The 15149-nt window shown below is 47.9% G+C and overlaps 10 non-coding genes across 10 annotated transcripts; all 10 read left to right on the top strand.

The window, feature by feature from the left end:
• The first annotated feature begins 660 nt into the window (after window positions 1–660).
• Window positions 661–851, top strand: LOC142713804 (U2 spliceosomal RNA). The gene has a single exon (XR_012870209.1). It is a non-coding gene; the product is annotated as a U2 spliceosomal RNA (small nuclear RNA).
• A 1338-nt stretch (window positions 852–2189) lies between these two features.
• On the top strand, window positions 2190–2380 carry LOC142713803 (U2 spliceosomal RNA). Its single transcript, XR_012870208.1, has one exon. It is a non-coding gene; the product is annotated as a U2 spliceosomal RNA (small nuclear RNA).
• A 1336-nt stretch (window positions 2381–3716) lies between these two features.
• LOC142713802 (U2 spliceosomal RNA) lies at window positions 3717–3907 on the top strand. The gene has a single exon (XR_012870207.1). It is a non-coding gene; the product is annotated as a U2 spliceosomal RNA (small nuclear RNA).
• Window positions 3908–5249: 1342 nt separating this feature from the next.
• LOC142713801 (U2 spliceosomal RNA) lies at window positions 5250–5440 on the top strand. Its single transcript, XR_012870206.1, has one exon. It is a non-coding gene; the product is annotated as a U2 spliceosomal RNA (small nuclear RNA).
• A 1334-nt stretch (window positions 5441–6774) lies between these two features.
• LOC142713800 (U2 spliceosomal RNA) lies at window positions 6775–6965 on the top strand. Its single transcript, XR_012870205.1, has one exon. It is a non-coding gene; the product is annotated as a U2 spliceosomal RNA (small nuclear RNA).
• A 1306-nt stretch (window positions 6966–8271) lies between these two features.
• LOC142713798 (U2 spliceosomal RNA) lies at window positions 8272–8462 on the top strand. The gene has a single exon (XR_012870203.1). It is a non-coding gene; the product is annotated as a U2 spliceosomal RNA (small nuclear RNA).
• A 1322-nt stretch (window positions 8463–9784) lies between these two features.
• On the top strand, window positions 9785–9975 carry LOC142713796 (U2 spliceosomal RNA). The gene has a single exon (XR_012870202.1). It is a non-coding gene; the product is annotated as a U2 spliceosomal RNA (small nuclear RNA).
• Window positions 9976–11309: 1334 nt separating this feature from the next.
• On the top strand, window positions 11310–11500 carry LOC142713795 (U2 spliceosomal RNA). The gene has a single exon (XR_012870201.1). It is a non-coding gene; the product is annotated as a U2 spliceosomal RNA (small nuclear RNA).
• Window positions 11501–12804: 1304 nt separating this feature from the next.
• LOC142713794 (U2 spliceosomal RNA) lies at window positions 12805–12995 on the top strand. The gene has a single exon (XR_012870200.1). It is a non-coding gene; the product is annotated as a U2 spliceosomal RNA (small nuclear RNA).
• A 1332-nt stretch (window positions 12996–14327) lies between these two features.
• On the top strand, window positions 14328–14518 carry LOC142713793 (U2 spliceosomal RNA). The gene has a single exon (XR_012870199.1). It is a non-coding gene; the product is annotated as a U2 spliceosomal RNA (small nuclear RNA).
• Window positions 14519–15149: the final 631 nt, after the last annotated feature.

The following is a 15149-nucleotide window of genomic DNA, read 5'->3' as shown; positions in this document are numbered from 1 at the left end:
ATGCCTATTTTCCATTTTGCAGTCCCTTGTCTCCCTCTTGTGGCCTCCTGGAGGCAAGTAGCTGTGCAAAAAAAAGACAGCCTGGCGGCCGGCTGTTGCAGTGTTGCCCTCTCAGGCAACACTGAGTGACTGACTGAGCCGCACCGTCTTATATAAAGTTCAGACGGAACTTTGCACGTGTCATAGTGGAGCCCTCAGGATTCCAGAGCCAGCTTTCTGACATCATAATGGGGCCTGCCTCAGAGATAAAAGCCTGGGCCCAGGCAGTGTTGGTCAGTGCTGCTCAGCAGGCAGCACCGGACTGGATTGGATTAAAGCTGATACAAGGTGTGAAGGAACAAGGGGTGGCTGTGGGCATGCACTTGCTGCCGCTGCCAGTGTTTATCTGCATGGCAGGAGGGCATTTGGGCGTTGCCAGGAAGGCGTTTTTATGTAGATTCCTCCTCCTCTTTCAGCACTGCATTGTGGTGCAAGCAAAAGAAGCAAATCCTGTCTGGCTTCCTCTCCGGCCTTTATTCACCTCCCTCCCGCTTAGTAGCTGTAAATGTGTGTGAGCCTGCAGGGCCCCATGGAATTGCCTAGGAGTAGGCTGAATCAATCGCTGCAAGGGGTGAACAGCAGTATTAGGCAGGCTCGGTCAACGGCCGGCCCATTCGGGTTATCGCTTCTCGGCCTTTTGGCTAAGATCAAGTGTAGTATCTGTTCTTATCAGTTTAATATCTGATACGTCCCCTATCTGGGGACCATATATTAAATGGATTTTTCGAACAGGGAGATGGAAATAGAGCTTGCTCTGTCCACTCCACGCATTGACCTGGTATTGCAGTATTTCCAGGACCGGTGCACCCTTCCCTTATGTGTTGACTAAAATCAGATTCCAAAAGTGCTATTTGTGTTTGCTATTGTTTTTGTCTTTCTGATGGGATCTCCCCTTTTAATCCCATTATTTCAACACCTGTTGGACAATGCATTTGTACAGTCATGTGTGATAATGAGCTCATTTATTAAATGCAATTAATTAATACATTGCCACCTCTTGTTGTGTGTGTGTGTGTGTGTGTGTGTGTGTGTGTGTGTGTGTGTGTGTGTGTGTGTGTGTGTGTGTGTGTCTTCTGTGTTTCTGTGTTTCCGGCATTTCACATTGGAACAGCTCATTCACCTTCCTTGTCTTCTCTCCGCCCTCCCTTTTAGGTAAGTTAAAGAGCTGCACCTGAGCCAGCCACTGATTGATGCAGCACCACAGTCAAATAGTGGAGTGGAGTGGAGTAGGGGAACAGCAAACAGCCATTAAAGCAGCCAGCCGCCTACCCGCCACAATGGACCTACCTGTGTACACTAGATGGATGTGATGGAATGTACTGTCGTCCCTACATTTCAAGAAGAAGTAAGAATTGCAGTTGCAACAAACCCTTGCTTGCCTACAAAGAGAGCAGCAATTTGGATTTGTTACTATGTTACCTGGAAGAATAACAAACTGTGCAAGGATGGAGGTTGTAGGAGCAAAGAGAAGTTGTCTGTAAAGTTGGTGGATGCCTATTTTCCATTTTGCAGTCCCTTGTCTCCCTCTTGTGGCCTCCTGGAGGCAAGTAGCTGTGCAAAAAAAAGACAGCCTGGCGGCCGGCTGTTGCAGTGTTGCCCTCTCAGGCAACACTGAGTGACTGACTGAGCCGCACCGTCTTATATAAAGTTCAGACGGAACTTTGCACGTGTCATAGTGGAGCCCTCAGGATTCCAGAGCCAGCTTTCTGACATCATAATGGGGCCTGCCTCAGAGATAAAAGCCTGGGCCCAGGCAGTGTTGGTCAGTGCTGCTCAGCAGGCAGCACCGGACTGGATTGGATTAAAGCTGATACAAGGTGTGAAGGAACAAGGGGTGGCTGTGGGCATGCACTTGCTGCCGCTGCCAGTGTTTATCTGCATGGCAGGAGGGCATTTGGGCGTTGCCAGGAAGGCGTTTTTATGTAGATTCCTCCTCCTCTTTCAGCACTGCATTGTGGTGCAAGCAAAAGAAGCAAATCCTGTCTGGCTTCCTCTCCGGCCTTTATTCACCTCCCTCCCGCTTAGTAGCTGTAAATGTGTGTGAGCCTGCAGGGCCCCATGGAATTGCCTAGGAGTAGGCTGAATCAATCGCTGCAAGGGGTGAACAGCAGTATTAGGCAGGCTCGGTCAACGGCCGGCCCATTCGGGTTATCGCTTCTCGGCCTTTTGGCTAAGATCAAGTGTAGTATCTGTTCTTATCAGTTTAATATCTGATACGTCCCCTATCTGGGGACCATATATTAAATGGATTTTTCGAACAGGGAGATGGAAATAGAGCTTGCTCTGTCCACTCCACGCATTGACCTGGTATTGCAGTATTTCCAGGACCGGTGCACCCTTCCCTTATGTGTTGACTAAAATCAGATTCCAAAAGTGCTATTTGTGTTTGCTATTGTTTTTGTCTTTCTGATGGGATCTCCCCTTTTAATCCCATTATTTCAACACCTGTTGGACAATGCATTTGTACAGTCATGTGTGATAATGAGCTCATTTATTAAATGCAATTAATTAATACATTGCCACCTCTTGTTGTGTGTGTGTGTGTGTGTGTGTGTGTGTGTGTGTGTGTGTGTGTGTGTGTGTGTGTGTGTGTGTGTCTTCTGTGTTTCTGTGTTTCCGGCATTTCACATTGGAACAGCTCATTCACCTTCCTTGTCTTCTCTCCGCCCTCCCTTTTAGGTAAGTTAAAGAGCTGCACCTGAGCCAGCCACTGATTGATGCAGCACCACAGTCAAATAGTGGAGTGGAGTGGAGTAGGGGAACAGCAAACAGCCATTAAAGCAGCCAGCCGCCTACCCGCCACAATGGACCTACCTGTGTACACTAGATGGATGTGATGGAATGTACTGTCGTCCCTACATTTCAAGAAGAAGTAAGAATTGCAGTTGCAACAAACCCTTGCTTGCCTACAAAGAGAGCAGCAATTTGGATTTGTTACTATGTTACCTGGAAGAATAACAAACTGTGCAAGGATGGAGGTTGTAGGAGCAAAGAGAAGTTGTCTGTAAAGTTGGTGGATGCCTATTTTCCATTTTGCAGTCCCTTGTCTCCCTCTTGTGGCCTCCTGGAGGCAAGTAGCTGTGCAAAAAAAAGACAGCCTGGCGGCCGGCTGTTGCAGTGTTGCCCTCTCAGGCAACACTGAGTGACTGACTGAGCCGCACCGTCTTATATAAAGTTCAGACGGAACTTTGCACGTGTCATAGTGGAGCCCTCAGGATTCCAGAGCCAGCTTTCTGACATCATAATGGGGCCTGCCTCAGAGATAAAAGCCTGGGCCCAGGCAGTGTTGGTCAGTGCTGCTCAGCAGGCAGCACCGGACTGGATTGGATTAAAGCTGATACAAGGTGTGAAGGAACAAGGGGTGGCTGTGGGCATGCACTTGCTGCCGCTGCCAGTGTTTATCTGCATGGCAGGAGGGCATTTGGGCGTTGCCAGGAAGGCGTTTTTATGTAGATTCCTCCTCCTCTTTCAGCACTGCATTGTGGTGCAAGCAAAAGAAGCAAATCCTGTCTGGCTTCCTCTCCGGCCTTTATTCACCTCCCTCCCGCTTAGTAGCTGTAAATGTGTGTGAGCCTGCAGGGCCCCATGGAATTGCCTAGGAGTAGGCTGAATCAATCGCTGCAAGGGGTGAACAGCAGTATTAGGCAGGCTCGGTCAACGGCCGGCCCATTCGGGTTATCGCTTCTCGGCCTTTTGGCTAAGATCAAGTGTAGTATCTGTTCTTATCAGTTTAATATCTGATACGTCCCCTATCTGGGGACCATATATTAAATGGATTTTTCGAACAGGGAGATGGAAATAGAGCTTGCTCTGTCCACTCCACGCATTGACCTGGTATTGCAGTATTTCCAGGACCGGTGCACCCTTCCCTTATGTGTTGACTAAAATCAGATTCCAAAAGTGCTATTTGTGTTTGCTATTGTTTTTGTCTTTCTGATGGGATCTCCCCTTTTAATCCCATTATTTCAACACCTGTTGGACAATGCATTTGTACAGTCATGTGTGATAATGAGCTCATTTATTAAATGCAATTAATTAATACATTGCCACCTCTTGTTGTGTGTGTGTGTGTGTGTGTGTGTGTGTGTGTGTGTGTGTGTGTGTGTGTGTGTGTGTGTGTGTGTGTGTGTCTTCTGTGTTTCTGTGTTTCCGGCATTTCACATTGGAACAGCTCATTCACCTTCCTTGTCTTCTCTCCGCCCTCCCTTTTAGGTAAGTTAAAGAGCTGCACCTGAGCCAGCCACTGATTGATGCAGCACCACAGTCAAATAGTGGAGTGGAGTGGAGTAGGGGAACAGCAAACAGCCATTAAAGCAGCCAGCCGCCTACCCGCCACAATGGACCTACCTGTGTACACTAGATGGATGTGATGGAATGTACTGTCGTCCCTACATTTCAAGAAGAAGTAAGAATTGCAGTTGCAACAAACCCTTGCTTGCCTACAAAGAGAGCAGCAATTTGGATTTGTTACTATGTTACCTGGAAGAATAACAAACTGTGCAAGGATGGAGGTTGTAGGAGCAAAGAGAAGTTGTCTGTAAAGTTGGTGGATGCCTATTTTCCATTTTGCAGTCCCTTGTCTCCCTCTTGTGGCCTCCTGGAGGCAAGTAGCTGTGCAAAAAAAAGACAGCCTGGCGGCCGGCTGTTGCAGTGTTGCCCTCTCAGGCAACACTGAGTGACTGACTGAGCCGCACCGTCTTATATAAAGTTCAGACGGAACTTTGCACGTGTCATAGTGGAGCCCTCAGGATTCCAGAGCCAGCTTTCTGACATCATAATGGGGCCTGCCTCAGAGATAAAAGCCTGGGCCCAGGCAGTGTTGGTCAGTGCTGCTCAGCAGGCAGCACCGGACTGGATTGGATTAAAGCTGATACAAGGTGTGAAGGAACAAGGGGTGGCTGTGGGCATGCACTTGCTGCCGCTGCCAGTGTTTATCTGCATGGCAGGAGGGCATTTGGGCGTTGCCAGGAAGGCGTTTTTATGTAGATTCCTCCTCCTCTTTCAGCACTGCATTGTGGTGCAAGCAAAAGAAGCAAATCCTGTCTGGCTTCCTCTCCGGCCTTTATTCACCTCCCTCCCGCTTAGTAGCTGTAAATGTGTGTGAGCCTGCAGGGCCCCATGGAATTGCCTAGGAGTAGGCTGAATCAATCGCTGCAAGGGGTGAACAGCAGTATTAGGCAGGCTCGGTCAACGGCCGGCCCATTCGGGTTATCGCTTCTCGGCCTTTTGGCTAAGATCAAGTGTAGTATCTGTTCTTATCAGTTTAATATCTGATACGTCCCCTATCTGGGGACCATATATTAAATGGATTTTTCGAACAGGGAGATGGAAATAGAGCTTGCTCTGTCCACTCCACGCATTGACCTGGTATTGCAGTATTTCCAGGACCGGTGCACCCTTCCCTTATGTGTTGACTAAAATCAGATTCCAAAAGTGCTATTTGTGTTTGCTATTGTTTTTGTCTTTCTGATGGGATCTCCCCTTTTAATCCCATTATTTCAACACCTGTTGGACAATGCATTTGTACAGTCATGTGTGATAATGAGCTCATTTATTAAATGCAATTAATTAATACATTGCCACCTCTTGTTGTGTGTGTGTGTGTGTGTGTGTGTGTGTGTGTGTGTGTGTGTGTGTGTGTGTGTGTGTGTGTGTCTTCTGTGTTTCTGTGTTTCCGGCATTTCACATTGGAACAGCTCATTCACCTTCCTTGTCTTCTCTCCGCCCTCCCTTTTAGGTAAGTTAAAGAGCTGCACCTGAGCCAGCCACTGATTGATGCAGCACCACAGTCAAATAGTGGAGTGGAGTGGAGTAGGGGAACAGCAAACAGCCATTAAAGCAGCCAGCCGCCTACCCGCCACAATGGACCTACCTGTGTACACTAGATGGATGTGATGGAATGTACTGTCGTCCCTACATTTCAAGAAGAAGTAAGAATTGCAGTTGCAACAAACCCTTGCTTGCCTACAAAGAGAGCAGCAATTTGGATTTGTTACTATGTTACCTGGAAGAATAACAAACTGTGCAAGGATGGAGGTTGTAGGAGCAAAGAGAAGTTGTCTGTAAAGTTGGTGGATGCCTATTTTCCATTTTGCAGTCCCTTGTCTCCCTCTTGTGGCCTCCTGGAGGCAAGTAGCTGTGCAAAAAAAAGACAGCCTGGCGGCCGGCTGTTGCAGTGTTGCCCTCTCAGGCAACACTGAGTGACTGACTGAGCCGCACCGTCTTATATAAAGTTCAGACGGAACTTTGCACGTGTCATAGTGGAGCCCTCAGGATTCCAGAGCCAGCTTTCTGACATCATAATGGGGCCTGCCTCAGAGATAAAAGCCTGGGCCCAGGCAGTGTTGGTCAGTGCTGCTCAGCAGGCAGCACCGGACTGGATTGGATTAAAGCTGATACAAGGTGTGAAGGAACAAGGGGTGGCTGTGGGCATGCACTTGCTGCCGCTGCCAGTGTTTATCTGCATGGCAGGAGGGCATTTGGGCGTTGCCAGGAAGGCGTTTTTATGTAGATTCCTCCTCCTCTTTCAGCACTGCATTGTGGTGCAAGCAAAAGAAGCAAATCCTGTCTGGCTTCCTCTCCGGCCTTTATTCACCTCCCTCCCGCTTAGTAGCTGTAAATGTGTGTGAGCCTGCAGGGCCCCATGGAATTGCCTAGGAGTAGGCTGAATCAATCGCTGCAAGGGGTGAACAGCAGTATTAGGCAGGCTCGGTCAACGGCCGGCCCATTCGGGTTATCGCTTCTCGGCCTTTTGGCTAAGATCAAGTGTAGTATCTGTTCTTATCAGTTTAATATCTGATACGTCCCCTATCTGGGGACCATATATTAAATGGATTTTTCGAACAGGGAGATGGAAATAGAGCTTGCTCTGTCCACTCCACGCATTGACCTGGTATTGCAGTATTTCCAGGACCGGTGCACCCTTCCCTTATGTGTTGACTAAAATCAGATTCCAAAAGTGCTATTTGTGTTTGCTATTGTTTTTGTCTTTCTGATGGGATCTCCCCTTTTAATCCCATTATTTCAACACCTGTTGGACAATGCATTTGTACAGTCATGTGTGATAATGAGCTCATTTATTAAATGCAATTAATTAATACATTGCCACCTCTTGTTGTGTGTGTGTGTGTGTGTGTGTGTGTGTGTGTGTGTCTTCTGTGTTTCTGTGTTTCCGGCATTTCACATTGGAACAGCTCATTCACCTTCCTTGTCTTCTCTCCGCCCTCCCTTTTAGGTAAGTTAAAGAGCTGCACCTGAGCCAGCCACTGATTGATGCAGCACCACAGTCAAATAGTGGAGTGGAGTGGAGTAGGGGAACAGCAAACAGCCATTAAAGCAGCCAGCCGCCTACCCGCCACAATGGACCTACCTGTGTACACTAGATGGATGTGATGGAATGTACTGTCGTCCCTACATTTCAAGAAGAAGTAAGAATTGCAGTTGCAACAAACCCTTGCTTGCCTACAAAGAGAGCAGCAATTTGGATTTGTTACTATGTTACCTGGAAGAATAACAAACTGTGCAAGGATGGAGGTTGTAGGAGCAAAGAGAAGTTGTCTGTAAAGTTGGTGGATGCCTATTTTCCATTTTGCAGTCCCTTGTCTCCCTCTTGTGGCCTCCTGGAGGCAAGTAGCTGTGCAAAAAAAAGACAGCCTGGCGGCCGGCTGTTGCAGTGTTGCCCTCTCAGGCAACACTGAGTGACTGACTGAGCCGCACCGTCTTATATAAAGTTCAGACGGAACTTTGCACGTGTCATAGTGGAGCCCTCAGGATTCCAGAGCCAGCTTTCTGACATCATAATGGGGCCTGCCTCAGAGATAAAAGCCTGGGCCCAGGCAGTGTTGGTCAGTGCTGCTCAGCAGGCAGCACCGGACTGGATTGGATTAAAGCTGATACAAGGTGTGAAGGAACAAGGGGTGGCTGTGGGCATGCACTTGCTGCCGCTGCCAGTGTTTATCTGCATGGCAGGAGGGCATTTGGGCGTTGCCAGGAAGGCGTTTTTATGTAGATTCCTCCTCCTCTTTCAGCACTGCATTGTGGTGCAAGCAAAAGAAGCAAATCCTGTCTGGCTTCCTCTCCGGCCTTTATTCACCTCCCTCCCGCTTAGTAGCTGTAAATGTGTGTGAGCCTGCAGGGCCCCATGGAATTGCCTAGGAGTAGGCTGAATCAATCGCTGCAAGGGGTGAACAGCAGTATTAGGCAGGCTCGGTCAACGGCCGGCCCATTCGGGTTATCGCTTCTCGGCCTTTTGGCTAAGATCAAGTGTAGTATCTGTTCTTATCAGTTTAATATCTGATACGTCCCCTATCTGGGGACCATATATTAAATGGATTTTTCGAACAGGGAGATGGAAATAGAGCTTGCTCTGTCCACTCCACGCATTGACCTGGTATTGCAGTATTTCCAGGACCGGTGCACCCTTCCCTTATGTGTTGACTAAAATCAGATTCCAAAAGTGCTATTTGTGTTTGCTATTGTTTTTGTCTTTCTGATGGGATCTCCCCTTTTAATCCCATTATTTCAACACCTGTTGGACAATGCATTTGTACAGTCATGTGTGATAATGAGCTCATTTATTAAATGCAATTAATTAATACATTGCCACCTCTTGTTGTGTGTGTGTGTGTGTGTGTGTGTGTGTGTGTGTGTGTGTGTGTGTGTGTGTCTTCTGTGTTTCTGTGTTTCCGGCATTTCACATTGGAACAGCTCATTCACCTTCCTTGTCTTCTCTCCGCCCTCCCTTTTAGGTAAGTTAAAGAGCTGCACCTGAGCCAGCCACTGATTGATGCAGCACCACAGTCAAATAGTGGAGTGGAGTGGAGTAGGGGAACAGCAAACAGCCATTAAAGCAGCCAGCCGCCTACCCGCCACAATGGACCTACCTGTGTACACTAGATGGATGTGATGGAATGTACTGTCGTCCCTACATTTCAAGAAGAAGTAAGAATTGCAGTTGCAACAAACCCTTGCTTGCCTACAAAGAGAGCAGCAATTTGGATTTGTTACTATGTTACCTGGAAGAATAACAAACTGTGCAAGGATGGAGGTTGTAGGAGCAAAGAGAAGTTGTCTGTAAAGTTGGTGGATGCCTATTTTCCATTTTGCAGTCCCTTGTCTCCCTCTTGTGGCCTCCTGGAGGCAAGTAGCTGTGCAAAAAAAAGACAGCCTGGCGGCCGGCTGTTGCAGTGTTGCCCTCTCAGGCAACACTGAGTGACTGACTGAGCCGCACCGTCTTATATAAAGTTCAGACGGAACTTTGCACGTGTCATAGTGGAGCCCTCAGGATTCCAGAGCCAGCTTTCTGACATCATAATGGGGCCTGCCTCAGAGATAAAAGCCTGGGCCCAGGCAGTGTTGGTCAGTGCTGCTCAGCAGGCAGCACCGGACTGGATTGGATTAAAGCTGATACAAGGTGTGAAGGAACAAGGGGTGGCTGTGGGCATGCACTTGCTGCCGCTGCCAGTGTTTATCTGCATGGCAGGAGGGCATTTGGGCGTTGCCAGGAAGGCGTTTTTATGTAGATTCCTCCTCCTCTTTCAGCACTGCATTGTGGTGCAAGCAAAAGAAGCAAATCCTGTCTGGCTTCCTCTCCGGCCTTTATTCACCTCCCTCCCGCTTAGTAGCTGTAAATGTGTGTGAGCCTGCAGGGCCCCATGGAATTGCCTAGGAGTAGGCTGAATCAATCGCTGCAAGGGGTGAACAGCAGTATTAGGCAGGCTCGGTCAACGGCCGGCCCATTCGGGTTATCGCTTCTCGGCCTTTTGGCTAAGATCAAGTGTAGTATCTGTTCTTATCAGTTTAATATCTGATACGTCCCCTATCTGGGGACCATATATTAAATGGATTTTTCGAACAGGGAGATGGAAATAGAGCTTGCTCTGTCCACTCCACGCATTGACCTGGTATTGCAGTATTTCCAGGACCGGTGCACCCTTCCCTTATGTGTTGACTAAAATCAGATTCCAAAAGTGCTATTTGTGTTTGCTATTGTTTTTGTCTTTCTGATGGGATCTCCCCTTTTAATCCCATTATTTCAACACCTGTTGGACAATGCATTTGTACAGTCATGTGTGATAATGAGCTCATTTATTAAATGCAATTAATTAATACATTGCCACCTCTTGTTGTGTGTGTGTGTGTGTGTGTGTGTGTGTGTGTGTGTGTGTGTGTGTGTGTGTGTGTGTGTGTGTCTTCTGTGTTTCTGTGTTTCCGGCATTTCACATTGGAACAGCTCATTCACCTTCCTTGTCTTCTCTCCGCCCTCCCTTTTAGGTAAGTTAAAGAGCTGCACCTGAGCCAGCCACTGATTGATGCAGCACCACAGTCAAATAGTGGAGTGGAGTGGAGTAGGGGAACAGCAAACAGCCATTAAAGCAGCCAGCCGCCTACCCGCCACAATGGACCTACCTGTGTACACTAGATGGATGTGATGGAATGTACTGTCGTCCCTACATTTCAAGAAGAAGTAAGAATTGCAGTTGCAACAAACCCTTGCTTGCCTACAAAGAGAGCAGCAATTTGGATTTGTTACTATGTTACCTGGAAGAATAACAAACTGTGCAAGGATGGAGGTTGTAGGAGCAAAGAGAAGTTGTCTGTAAAGTTGGTGGATGCCTATTTTCCATTTTGCAGTCCCTTGTCTCCCTCTTGTGGCCTCCTGGAGGCAAGTAGCTGTGCAAAAAAAAGACAGCCTGGCGGCCGGCTGTTGCAGTGTTGCCCTCTCAGGCAACACTGAGTGACTGACTGAGCCGCACCGTCTTATATAAAGTTCAGACGGAACTTTGCACGTGTCATAGTGGAGCCCTCAGGATTCCAGAGCCAGCTTTCTGACATCATAATGGGGCCTGCCTCAGAGATAAAAGCCTGGGCCCAGGCAGTGTTGGTCAGTGCTGCTCAGCAGGCAGCACCGGACTGGATTGGATTAAAGCTGATACAAGGTGTGAAGGAACAAGGGGTGGCTGTGGGCATGCACTTGCTGCCGCTGCCAGTGTTTATCTGCATGGCAGGAGGGCATTTGGGCGTTGCCAGGAAGGCGTTTTTATGTAGATTCCTCCTCCTCTTTCAGCACTGCATTGTGGTGCAAGCAAAAGAAGCAAATCCTGTCTGGCTTCCTCTCCGGCCTTTATTCACCTCCCTCCCGCTTAGTAGCTGTAAATGTGTGTGAGCCTGCAGGGCCCCATGGAATTGCCTAGGAGTAGGCTGAATCAATCGCTGCAAGGGGTGAACAGCAGTATTAGGCAGGCTCGGTCAACGGCCGGCCCATTCGGGTTATCGCTTCTCGGCCTTTTGGCTAAGATCAAGTGTAGTATCTGTTCTTATCAGTTTAATATCTGATACGTCCCCTATCTGGGGACCATATATTAAATGGATTTTTCGAACAGGGAGATGGAAATAGAGCTTGCTCTGTCCACTCCACGCATTGACCTGGTATTGCAGTATTTCCAGGACCGGTGCACCCTTCCCTTATGTGTTGACTAAAATCAGATTCCAAAAGTGCTATTTGTGTTTGCTATTGTTTTTGTCTTTCTGATGGGATCTCCCCTTTTAATCCCATTATTTCAACACCTGTTGGACAATGCATTTGTACAGTCATGTGTGATAATGAGCTCATTTATTAAATGCAATTAATTAATACATTGCCACCTCTTGTTGTGTGTGTGTGTGTGTGTGTGTGTGTGTGTGTGTCTTCTGTGTTTCTGTGTTTCCGGCATTTCACATTGGAACAGCTCATTCACCTTCCTTGTCTTCTCTCCGCCCTCCCTTTTAGGTAAGTTAAAGAGCTGCACCTGAGCCAGCCACTGATTGATGCAGCACCACAGTCAAATAGTGGAGTGGAGTGGAGTAGGGGAACAGCAAACAGCCATTAAAGCAGCCAGCCGCCTACCCGCCACAATGGACCTACCTGTGTACACTAGATGGATGTGATGGAATGTACTGTCGTCCCTACATTTCAAGAAGAAGTAAGAATTGCAGTTGCAACAAACCCTTGCTTGCCTACAAAGAGAGCAGCAATTTGGATTTGTTACTATGTTACCTGGAAGAATAACAAACTGTGCAAGGATGGAGGTTGTAGGAGCAAAGAGAAGTTGTCTGTAAAGTTGGTGGATGCCTATTTTCCATTTTGCAGTCCCTTGTCTCCCTCTTGTGGCCTCCTGGAGGCAAGTAGCTGTGCAAAAAAAAGACAGCCTGGCGGCCGGCTGTTGCAGTGTTGCCCTCTCAGGCAACACTGAGTGACTGACTGAGCCGCACCGTCTTATATAAAGTTCAGACGGAACTTTGCACGTGTCATAGTGGAGCCCTCAGGATTCCAGAGCCAGCTTTCTGACATCATAATGGGGCCTGCCTCAGAGATAAAAGCCTGGGCCCAGGCAGTGTTGGTCAGTGCTGCTCAGCAGGCAGCACCGGACTGGATTGGATTAAAGCTGATACAAGGTGTGAAGGAACAAGGGGTGGCTGTGGGCATGCACTTGCTGCCGCTGCCAGTGTTTATCTGCATGGCAGGAGGGCATTTGGGCGTTGCCAGGAAGGCGTTTTTATGTAGATTCCTCCTCCTCTTTCAGCACTGCATTGTGGTGCAAGCAAAAGAAGCAAATCCTGTCTGGCTTCCTCTCCGGCCTTTATTCACCTCCCTCCCGCTTAGTAGCTGTAAATGTGTGTGAGCCTGCAGGGCCCCATGGAATTGCCTAGGAGTAGGCTGAATCAATCGCTGCAAGGGGTGAACAGCAGTATTAGGCAGGCTCGGTCAACGGCCGGCCCATTCGGGTTATCGCTTCTCGGCCTTTTGGCTAAGATCAAGTGTAGTATCTGTTCTTATCAGTTTAATATCTGATACGTCCCCTATCTGGGGACCATATATTAAATGGATTTTTCGAACAGGGAGATGGAAATAGAGCTTGCTCTGTCCACTCCACGCATTGACCTGGTATTGCAGTATTTCCAGGACCGGTGCACCCTTCCCTTATGTGTTGACTAAAATCAGATTCCAAAAGTGCTATTTGTGTTTGCTATTGTTTTTGTCTTTCTGATGGGATCTCCCCTTTTAATCCCATTATTTCAACACCTGTTGGACAATGCATTTGTACAGTCATGTGTGATAATGAGCTCATTTATTAAATGCAATTAATTAATACATTGCCACCTCTTGTTGTGTGTGTGTGTGTGTGTGTGTGTGTGTGTGTGTGTGTGTGTGTGTGTGTGTGTGTGTGTGTCTTCTGTGTTTCTGTGTTTCCGGCATTTCACATTGGAACAGCTCATTCACCTTCCTTGTCTTCTCTCCGCCCTCCCTTTTAGGTAAGTTAAAGAGCTGCACCTGAGCCAGCCACTGATTGATGCAGCACCACAGTCAAATAGTGGAGTGGAGTGGAGTAGGGGAACAGCAAACAGCCATTAAAGCAGCCAGCCGCCTACCCGCCACAATGGACCTACCTGTGTACACTAGATGGATGTGATGGAATGTACTGTCGTCCCTACATTTCAAGAAGAAGTAAGAATTGCAGTTGCAACAAACCCTTGCTTGCCTACAAAGAGAGCAGCAATTTGGATTTGTTACTATGTTACCTGGAAGAATAACAAACTGTGCAAGGATGGAGGTTGTAGGAGCAAAGAGAAGTTGTCTGTAAAGTTGGTGGATGCCTATTTTCCATTTTGCAGTCCCTTGTCTCCCTCTTGTGGCCTCCTGGAGGCAAGTAGCTGTGCAAAAAAAAGACAGCCTGGCGGCCGGCTGTTGCAGTGTTGCCCTCTCAGGCAACACTGAGTGACTGACTGAGCCGCACCGTCTTATATAAAGTTCAGACGGAACTTTGCACGTGTCATAGTGGAGCCCTCAGGATTCCAGAGCCAGCTTTCTGACATCATAATGGGGCCTGCCTCAGAGATAAAAGCCTGGGCCCAGGCAGTGTTGGTCAGTGCTGCTCAGCAGGCAGCACCGGACTGGATTGGATTAAAGCTGATACAAGGTGTGAAGGAACAAGGGGTGGCTGTGGGCATGCACTTGCTGCCGCTGCCAGTGTTTATCTGCATGGCAGGAGGGCATTTGGGCGTTGCCAGGAAGGCGTTTTTATGTAGATTCCTCCTCCTCTTTCAGCACTGCATTGTGGTGCAAGCAAAAGAAGCAAATCCTGTCTGGCTTCCTCTCCGGCCTTTATTCACCTCCCTCCCGCTTAGTAGCTGTAAATGTGTGTGAGCCTGCAGGGCCCCATGGAATTGCCTAGGAGTAGGCTGAATCAATCGCTGCAAGGGGTGAACAGCAGTATTAGGCAGGCTCGGTCAACGGCCGGCCCATTCGGGTTATCGCTTCTCGGCCTTTTGGCTAAGATCAAGTGTAGTATCTGTTCTTATCAGTTTAATATCTGATACGTCCCCTATCTGGGGACCATATATTAAATGGATTTTTCGAACAGGGAGATGGAAATAGAGCTTGCTCTGTCCACTCCACGCATTGACCTGGTATTGCAGTATTTCCAGGACCGGTGCACCCTTCCCTTATGTGTTGACTAAAATCAGATTCCAAAAGTGCTATTTGTGTTTGCTATTGTTTTTGTCTTTCTGATGGGATCTCCCCTTTTAATCCCATTATTTCAACACCTGTTGGACAATGCATTTGTACAGTCATGTGTGATAATGAGCTCATTTATTAAATGCAATTAATTAATACATTGCCACCTCTTGTTGTGTGTGTGTGTGTGTGTGTGTGTGTGTGTGTGTGTGTGTGTGTGTGTGTGTGTGTGTGTGTGTGTCTTCTGTGTTTCTGTGTTTCCGGCATTTCACATTGGAACAGCTCATTCACCTTCCTTGTCTTCTCTCCGCCCTCCCTTTTAGGTAAGTTAAAGAGCTGCACCTGAGCCAGCCACTGATTGATGCAGCACCACAGTCAAATAGTGGAGTGGAGTGGAGTAGGGGAACAGCAAACAGCCATTAAAGCAGCCAGCCGCCTACCCGCCACAATGGACCTACCTGTGTACACTAGATGGATGTGATGGAATGTACTGTCGTCCCTACATTTCAAGAAGAAGTAAGAATTGCAGTTGCAACAAACCCTTGCTTGCCTACAAAGAGAGCAGCAATTTGGATTTGTTACTATGTTACCTGGAAGAATAACAAACTGTGCAAGG

The sequence above is a fragment of the Rhinoderma darwinii genome, unplaced genomic scaffold (genome assembly GCF_050947455.1).
Source record: "Rhinoderma darwinii isolate aRhiDar2 unplaced genomic scaffold, aRhiDar2.hap1 Scaffold_4358, whole genome shotgun sequence".
Classification (NCBI taxonomy): domain Eukaryota; kingdom Metazoa; phylum Chordata; class Amphibia; order Anura; family Rhinodermatidae; genus Rhinoderma; species Rhinoderma darwinii.
Note: the sequence above shows the minus strand (reverse complement) of the source record. Positions and strands in the feature narration are given on the sequence as shown.